The sequence below is a fragment of the Echinops telfairi genome, unplaced genomic scaffold (assembly GCF_000313985.2).
Source record: "Echinops telfairi isolate 266 unplaced genomic scaffold, ASM31398v2 ScPeMD7_5805;HRSCAF=6673, whole genome shotgun sequence".
NCBI lineage: Eukaryota > Metazoa > Chordata > Mammalia > Afrosoricida > Tenrecidae > Echinops > Echinops telfairi.
In genome coordinates this window covers 1,768,846-1,778,059 of record NW_022109704.1, presented here as the reverse complement: position 1 = coordinate 1,778,059, position 9,214 = coordinate 1,768,846, and the positions used below count along the sequence as shown (strand labels likewise).

The window sequence follows — 9,214 nt, the reverse complement described above, 5'->3', positions numbered from 1 at the left end:
CTATATCTTTTGATAGCCGGGCTCCATCAGCTTTCTTCACCACATTTGCTTATGCACACATTTTTCTTCAGCAATCGTGTCAGGAAGGTGTGCATCCTGGAATGCCAATTTAATAGAACAACGTGTTCTTGCATTGAGTAAGTACTTGAGTGGAGGCCCAATGTCCATCTGCTGCCCTAATACTAAACCTTTAAATATATGAACATAGATCTTTTTCCTCACACTCATATATATTCACATATGTACATTCCAGTCTTTAGACCCCTAAAAATACCCTTTGTCGCCTAGTTCTTTCCTCTTATTTCCTTTTACTTTCCTCTTGTCCCACTATCTTGCCCTTGCTGAATCCCTACCAGGCCTCTCACACCCTCCTTGCCACTGATTTTGCGTCACTTGTTGCTCCCCGAACAATTTTTTTTCAATAATTCAATTAATTTCCTGACATTTTGGTATCTAGTTGGTTTCTGTATTTTATTGTAGCAATTGTATGGGTAATATACTTTCTATGGGCAACTCTTAATATACTTAAACCACTGAATTATTATGTGAATTATATGCCAATATAAAACATAAAACATATATGTACCACATATACTTAAGCCAAGTTTTTCAGCACATTTTTTTATGCAGTTTTTGTGGTAAAATTAAGTGCCTTGGCAGGTATTCGGCTCGGCTTATACTGGAGTTTACACGATATGTTATTCCCTCTCCTGTGCATCCAGTAAGCTTCATGGAACATTACAGTGCACGCAGGACTATGACATTAATCCTTCATCTAGACCAGTGGTTCTCAACCTGCCTAATGCCGAGACCCTTTGATACAGTTCCTCATGTTGTGGTGACCCCCCAACCATAAAATTATCTTCGTTGCTACTTCATTACTGTAATTTTGCTAATGTTGTGAATCAGACAACCCCTATGAAAGGGTCATTTGACCCCCAAAGGGGTCGTGACCCAGAGGTTGAGAAGCACTGATCTAGACTACGGGGGTATCAGGTACTTTCTTTGAATGAGGGGATAGTATCGTAAATGCTGAAAAATATGGTAGTAGTTGCTGTTGAATCCATTCACATCATTGGCAACCAAGTGCATGCAGAACAGAATTGCTTCAGTTTTCACAGCTGTGACCTTTCAGCAGATCCCTGGGCCTGTCTTCTGAGGTGCCTCTGAGTAGCTTCCAAATACCAACCTTCTGGCTAACAGGTTTAGCTAATAGGTTTAGCTGTCTGCATCACCCAGGGAGGGATACCTGGCTTATATGGTAGTCCATTGGATACTTCAGGAGCCCAGGGATGCTAGTGGATTACAACAGGCAAGTGACTGAAAAGTTGGTGGTTCAAACTCACCGGTGGTTCCATGAAGACAGGCCTGGCAATCTACTCCTGTCATGATCATACGCAAGAAAACCCTATGGAGTCTACTCAGTAACACGAGATAGATCATCATGAGTTGGGGCTACTTACGGGAGCGAACAACTTTGAACTTGGGCCCTATAAAATCAGCTCATCAGCAAAGGTCTGTATAATTGTTAAAGGCAATACACCGGAAACTAGACCCTTTACAATCTACTATTGAAAAGCTGCAAAAAGAATCTTATAGATACCCCAGACAGTTTACTTTTGAGGTATTACGTGGGGAGCAAATGTTTGCCTAGCTTCCTTTCAAATACAATTAGGAAAACATCTGTTTTCTACCAAACTCGCCCTCTGACAAATTTGACACTTGAAGCATTGAATTCCTTCAATCTATCGGTTGTTTTTCGTAGCTGTACGTTCCAGGAATGAAGAATCCGGTACTGCAATTCACTGCTGGTACCTGGAATAAATCATGGCTAAGAAACATTTAGAACAGGAAAAATGTAATCTAAAAAAAAAAATCTCAAGACTATCTCTTTTCACATCATTTTTGTCTTAAAAAGGGAGTAATTCCAGGGGAAGGAAGGAAAAAAGAGGAGCTGACACCAAGGGCTCAAGTAGAAAGAAAATGTTTTGAAAATAATGATGGCAACATGTACAAATGTGCTTGATACAACTGATATATGGATTGTCTTAAGAACTGTAAGAGTCCCCAATAAAATGACTTATTTAAAAAGAGAGGAAAAGAAGAGTAATTCCAGAGAACCTATAAGGTGAGTAATTTGGCTATTAAAATAATTTTGATTAATAACAAGAAGCTTGATTTATTCAGCCTTCCCAAAGCCCATTTTGTAGCTCACAAGATCCAACCACTGCATTATCATATATTTATTAGTCATACTGAACTTTGAAACAGTTTTATTAATCTAATATTCCCAAACATAAAGTACTTGCCACTTGTCTGGCAGCAAATCCTGTATCAAGGCACACTCACTGTACGTGTATGGTCAAACTGATTTTTGATAAGGGTGTCAAGTCCATGCAATGGGGAAAGAATAGTCTCTTCAATAAACAGTGCAGGGACAACTGGCTTGTACATGCAAACCATGAAGCTAAACCATACCTCGCACCATATACAAAATTCAATTCAAAACAGACCAAAGAACTAAATATAAGAACTAAAACTCAAAGGAAACATAGGAGTAATGCTTCAGGACCTAGTTTTCAACAATGGATCTTTAAATATGACTTAAAAAGCAAAATTAAAAATTTGACTTCATCAGAATTAAGAACTTTTGTGCATCAAATGACAACAAAGTAAAGCACACACACACAAAAAAAGTAAAGCAACAACTTACAGGATAGGAGACAATATCTGGGAACCAAGTATCTGTTAAGGGTTCAATTCCTAGGATATATATAGAACTCCTTTATCAACAAAAATTAAACAAGCAGACATTTCACCAAAAGAAGATAAACAAATGTAATGTTCTATGTATGAAATCCAGGATAGGTAAATCTATAGAGACAGTGCCTGGATTAATAATCACTGAGGGATGTGGCAGGGTAGGTCTGTAGGAAATGGGGAGTTAACAATGACTGCTAGAAAAAAAAGTTCTGAAACTGATTGTGATGATTGCACAACTCTTCCTAATAGGACTGAACAATTACATTCTAAGACATGTGAACTACATGCCAATAACACTATTTTTTTAAGTATACAAAGGGCCAACAAACACACGAAAAGATGCTCGATAGGCTTAATCGTTAAAAAAGGTGCCTCTAAGTTGATTCTGAGCCATGGCAGCCCTGTATCTGTCAGAGAACTGTGTTCCACAGGGCTTCATGGCTGCTTTTTCAGCAGGCCACCAGACTTTTCTTGCAAGCCACTTATGTGGGGTCTCCCAGCGCTTCAGTCTGCCACACCAGGGACTCCCATTAGTCATTAACCCACTGAGCCGAGTCAGTGCTGACCATAGCAAGCCTGTAAGACAGAATAGAAAGGCCCCTCTGGGTTTCTAAGGCTGAAAATCTTTGTGGTTAGCAGCCCAGCGCATACCTTTCATTACTAAAGAAACACAAGTCAATATCACAATGAGGAGATGGCCACTAGGCTCCTACTATCAGAAACACAGATAACAACAAAGGGGGCGAGAACGTGGAGAAATTGGAGCCCTCATCCATTATTGTTGAGACAGTAAAATACTGCAGCTGCCGTGGAAGATAATGCAGAGGTTCTGTTAAAAATTGAAGCATAGAATTACCATATGATACAGCAATTTCACTCCAAAATGTATGCCCAAAAGACTCAAAAGTAGGGACTTAAATACCTGTACCCCAAAGCTCAATAAACCATTAATTACAATAGCCAAAAGGTGAAAAGAACCAAAGTGACCATCAACAGATGACCAGATCAAGAAAATGTGGTCCACCTACACTCCCAATGGGATATATGGCCAGAGAGAGAAAGGAATTTCTGATACATGGATGACCCTTTGAAAACATGTTGAGTGAAATAAGTCACACATAAAACAAGGATTGTATGATTTTACTTACATTAAAATAGCTAAAACAGACAAATGCATACAGGTCAAGTTTATTAGTGGTACCAGAGGCAGGTAGGAGGAGGAAATGAGGAGGTACAGTGAATTTTCTGGTGATGGAAAAATTTGGAAACAAATAATACTGTTGGTTAGACAAGATGGTCAATGGCACTCATATCCCTGAATGGTACATGTAAAAGTGATTTCATTTGTTTAAAGGCTGAATTGGAAATATTTTGTTGTATAATTTCATTACAATAAAAAACTTTTTAAAAATTTAAAGCACCCAAATATTAGTTCACAACCACTATGGTTAATCAGTAAATTCATTTCATAAGAGTTCCATATGAAGAAGCTCCTCTCCCAAGAAAATGGCTTTCCATGGAAGTTTTTCTGAATTTAGTTGTACCCTGCCTAAATTCCACTTCTACTCATTCTATTGCCTTTAAGACTGCTAAATCCTAGCAACAGACAATCTGCTGGGGTGAGGACACTCAAGTGAGTTCGCAGGAGCGACTTTGCGATTGTGGACAATATTGAAGACAGACAGACAGTGGGGCACAGGGGCTCCTTGTCCCATGTCAGGACTGAATGTATTTTCCAATGGGTATGTATAATGGGGCTTACAGATCTTTCATAAGACAAGCACATCATGCAGCTAATAAATGACATAGTTAATAGGTAACATCATAAACAGGTAACATAACCAGCAATGAAGTAAGTCACTGTCTTGGACCTAGTGCTAGTTGACCTCGAACCCCGAGTCCTCCCCCGGGAGCTGCTACATTTATGATGGGTTGGCTACAGAACCTAATTACTTTTATCTACAGATAACCTTGAGGCCTTGTCAAGTAGCCAGACACAAAAATGATTCATCTTATATGGTAGCTCCTTTATGACATTTCTTTTATGGAGGGGGTTATTGGAGGGACTGTGTCCAGTCATGAGAATGTATATTAAGATTTATTTATATCTCATAACCGTGATAGTCTGACCCACCAGATTCGGCTTTCCAGACCCATAATTATGAGCATGCACGGTTTAGCTACATTACTTTCTCATCCAGTCCCTCAGTTTACCACAACAGTCCCTTTCCTTTCCTCTCCCTGTGGGTCCCTGAAAAGTAAGTGCACTCTCATGGCTATGACTTGCTCTCACAAACCACCATATCAGAGTCTGCCATGTCTTACCAGAGAGTCTGATGACATGACAGGTACACCAAGTTGGCTTTAGGAGTTTTCATTTTATATCAAGAATCTCCACTTTCAGGAAACATTATTTTAAAAGGGCAAATATGGAGAATAAAGACAGAAGCATAGTATAAAAATATATTTAATTTTACTGTTGATATAGTAGTTATTGGTATGTACTTTAAATATTACCCCAATAAATTCTCACAAAACCAGTGATCCCGAAGTACAATACTCCCATTTCAGAGAGGAGGTGAAACCTGAGGTTTAGCAAATTAAGTAAATTACTCCAGGTTGCTATTTACCTACTGTCAAGTCTCAACTTAGGGCAGCCCCATGGACAACCAAACAAAATGCTGCCAGGACCTATGCCATCCCTGTCATCAGTTGTGGTTTGGACCTGGCATGCTCCACAGGGTTTTCACTAGCTGATTTTTAAGGACATCACCAGGCCTTTCTTCCTACTCTGCTTAGTGTGTAAACTCTGCTAAAATCTCAACACACTTCTTCCACTGACAGATGTGGTGACTGGGCAAGAGACTAATATCCAGGTGACCAGCAATGAGGGTGAGAATTCTACCAGTGAAGCACTACTACCTCCATGAGTGATACAAAGTCCCAGCAGGATTCAAACCAAGCCTTTGCACCCTAGAATCTATACTTTTTCCCAAGCCATTGCCTCTTCCAGTATTAATTCCAAGCAACACCTGGAAATACTCCCAAATGTCCAAAATGCAGGCAGATTTAGATGATCTAAAAAGCAGACACCAGGGGAGCACGTTCTACTCCATCCTCTAAGGTGATAATGAATTGCAATCGATTCAATGGCAGTGAGTTCAGTTTGGTCTGTTCCTCCTGCTATCTCCATGGTCTTACTGTTTTGAGTCGTCGTTATAGACATGTAAAACCACTGTTAAATGTTCCAGAAATTTGTATCCTGACTGATGTATTTTAATCTGACTTAACTCGCTTAGGAGAATAAATTCATTAACTGTTGGATTTTAAAAGGAAAAATACTAATAACAAATAAAAAGCAGACGCACAGAGGCTCAAAAGTTACCTCTTAGATAATCTCAAAGTGTTTTCATCTCAGAACCCTTTGACACGCTTACAAGTATCTCTGACTCCAAAGAGCTTTAATTTATGGCGGTTTTAAGTTAAATTTTACTTAAATATCAATAAAAATAAAATAAGCCCATTGCATGTTAACATAAACATTTTTAATAAATCTTTTTCATTTAGAAAGTGGCAGACTTTTGTGTTTTTGTGACTCTGTGCCTTATCTTAATAAAAAGCAGCTGGATTTCCTTCTGTTTCTGCATTTAGTTTGACCTCAATGTTGTTCAGGCTGGTTTTTTGCTTTTAAGAAAAGGAACTCTGGGGGCCCAGAACTTACGTGCTTCACAGAGAATCAAAAGGTGGCCATGCACCCCCATCTGCAGCTCCTTGGGAGAGAGATGTGGCACTCTGCTCTGGTAAAGAGTTACAGCCCTGGAGAGCCGGGGCATGGCAGTTCTACTCTCCTAAAGGGTAGCTATGACTCACAACACACTCAACAGCTATGGTTCAAATTTGTTGAGTAGGAAAAAGTCGTATTTTAATATGCCTTTAAAGGTAACTGTAGGCAGTCTTAGCGACCCTATAGGACAGGTTAAAACTGTCCCTCTGAGTTTCTGAGACCAACTTTTTTTAAATTTTATTTTATTGGGGGCTCGTACAATTCGCATCACAATCCATACATACATACATACATACATTGTGTCAAGCACATATGCACATTTGTTGCCCTCATCATTCTCAAAACATTTGCCTCCCACTCTATCCCCTAATATCAGTTGCTCATTTTCACCCTCCCTCCCCACTCCCTCATGAACCCTTCATAGTTCATAAATTATTATAGTTTTGTCATCTGAGACCAACTCTTCATGGAAAAGAAAGCCCCATCTTTCTCCAGAGGAGCAACTGGTGGTTTTGAACTGCTGACCTTGTGGATCACAGCCCAACTTGTAACCTTCAGGTTCTTAGTCTTTAATACTAAACTTAATAATTTATTAAAGGAGATACTGAAGAATCTGAAAGCCTATCAATCAATTTTACCTGGTAGTACATCGAAAGCCATTAGTTGGTCTTGTATTTTGAAAGGGTCTTTCTTGACCCAGGTGTGATTTATAACATTATGCACGGGTCCTTTGGAAAAGAAATAACAGAGTCCCTGGTCACTGACAGTATCAGGAAATTTTTTTAACTATTCAGAAGCTGTCAAAATTTAAGCAATCATTTTAAATTGCAGTTTTCACTGGAATTTTCTCATTGGTAGCAAATACTGTCAATTGTTTTTCTAAAGTGACAGACACGCTTCATTTTCCAGAAAATATCTGCCAAATACTCAAGCCTAACAAACTATAGTTTGTCAGTGGGTCTTAAAAAAAAAAATTGCTCCACGACACAAACAGCTAGTTCAGGTCACAGCTAAACCTGACTTTTCCTTGTAACAATGATCATGTCTTGGTAAGCACCGTAATGCTTCCTTCCTGTGTTAACCCTAATACATGAAAATTAGGGGGGGGAGGTGGGAGGGGACCTATACTGAAGTTTCATAAAATCAGTAATTTTTACTGTTTCAGCTAGAGCATTCTAAGTGGAGTAGAATAGTACCACTGCCTTGTTTTGAAAGGAGTCTGGTGGCAGAATGAGTTAATGTGTTGGGCTGTGACCTGCAACGGCAAGAGTTCAAAGCCAGCAGTCAGCGGCTAAGGGAGAAAGACGAGGATTTCTTTCTTGTCTTGGAAACCCACAGAGGCAGTTCTACTCTGTCCTACAGGGTCACTCCCAGTTGGAATCGATGCAGCAAAAGCAATTTTGGAGTTTTGGGTCTGGCTTTGTGCTAAGGCATCATTAGTACCTTTACCCAGCATGGCTTTGGGAACATCAGCAAATAGTTTGACTGATTGGTTTCCCTGAAAGGGTCTGAAATCCCCCAGGTCAGCAGACCATACTTTTTTTGAGAACTGCATTCCTAGATTACATCACTGGTTCAAGGTAGAGGTTGAGTCTCATCCAAATCCTGTTCATTCAAGTCTTAATGTTGAGAGGGCTTTTTTGTTGTGTTCCCCCCACACACACACACCCCGTTTTCCTTCATTTGGGATATACCAACAGCAAGAACAGGAAAAAGAGGGGGTGGGGGGAGGCATAGATTGCCAGTGATGACCTTTGTGCTAGACCAATGTGGTGGTTACCTTAAACCAAATCATTTGAGAGGCTGCCAGTTAGTACTCATGGGCAGGAAGACACTATGGCTCCATCTATCCCAATAGCGCTTGGGGGGGGATAAGGCCCCATAAATTTGCACACTTAGCAACCCCTGGGTGTCCTTTTATTATGCACCCCAAAGTTAAAAACAATTGTGCTAAATATAAATAGTTCAGATTCAGAGTCAGTTTACCAAGAGCAAAGGATCGCCAAATCCATTGTTACTCAGCAAGAAGTGCGCTCCCTCACCTTCATCTAGTTGGGAATGTAGTTTAGCAGCGGGATTTTGCGATGCGGTGCAGTGTGTCTCAGAAAGTGTCGTGCCAGGCCACAGTTCCTCACAAGAAGGTTGTGCTGAGCTACGACTGTACAATTGCATCTCAATTTCAATCTCGAAAATGAGACTGGACTAAATGATTTATGAGGCCTGTTTTCATCGCTACCTTTTTTCTGAGCTAAGAATGCCCAGGAGAAGTGCGCAGAGAAACTTTCCGTTCCATGAACAGTTCGAAGGATAGCCCACGACAGGTAGGAAAAGAACCAGGTCGTCTCCCAGAAAGGATGGAAAGCAGGTGGTTCCCAACGTTACTCCTTTTCGGTCGGTGCTAAGAATCTAGAGAAAATAGTCCCTGAGATAAACATGGCGCCCACCGCGGCAGGATATAATTATCAGAATAATAATGCCCCATCTCATTTTATAAATCACGGCGCCACCCCAAAAAAGAGATTTCGGGGCCAAAGGAGAGGACTCTGTAAACTAACCGGAGTGCACGACAGCTTACGAGGCACCGTTAGAGCGAGTCAAGATTGCCTCACACGAAGGATCGACCAAGCGAACGCTCGTTTTCCACCCCTTCCTCGGAAAGTGCGCCCC

At 40.4% G+C, this 9,214-nt stretch overlaps 1 protein-coding gene across 5 annotated transcripts in view; it reads right to left on the bottom strand.

Moving 5' to 3' along the window:
- The window catches only part of POGZ (pogo transposable element derived with ZNF domain), a 69,872-nt gene that overhangs the window by 59,990 nt on the left and 668 nt on the right, over positions 1–9,214 (bottom strand). The gene's annotated exons all lie outside the window — the stretch shown is intronic.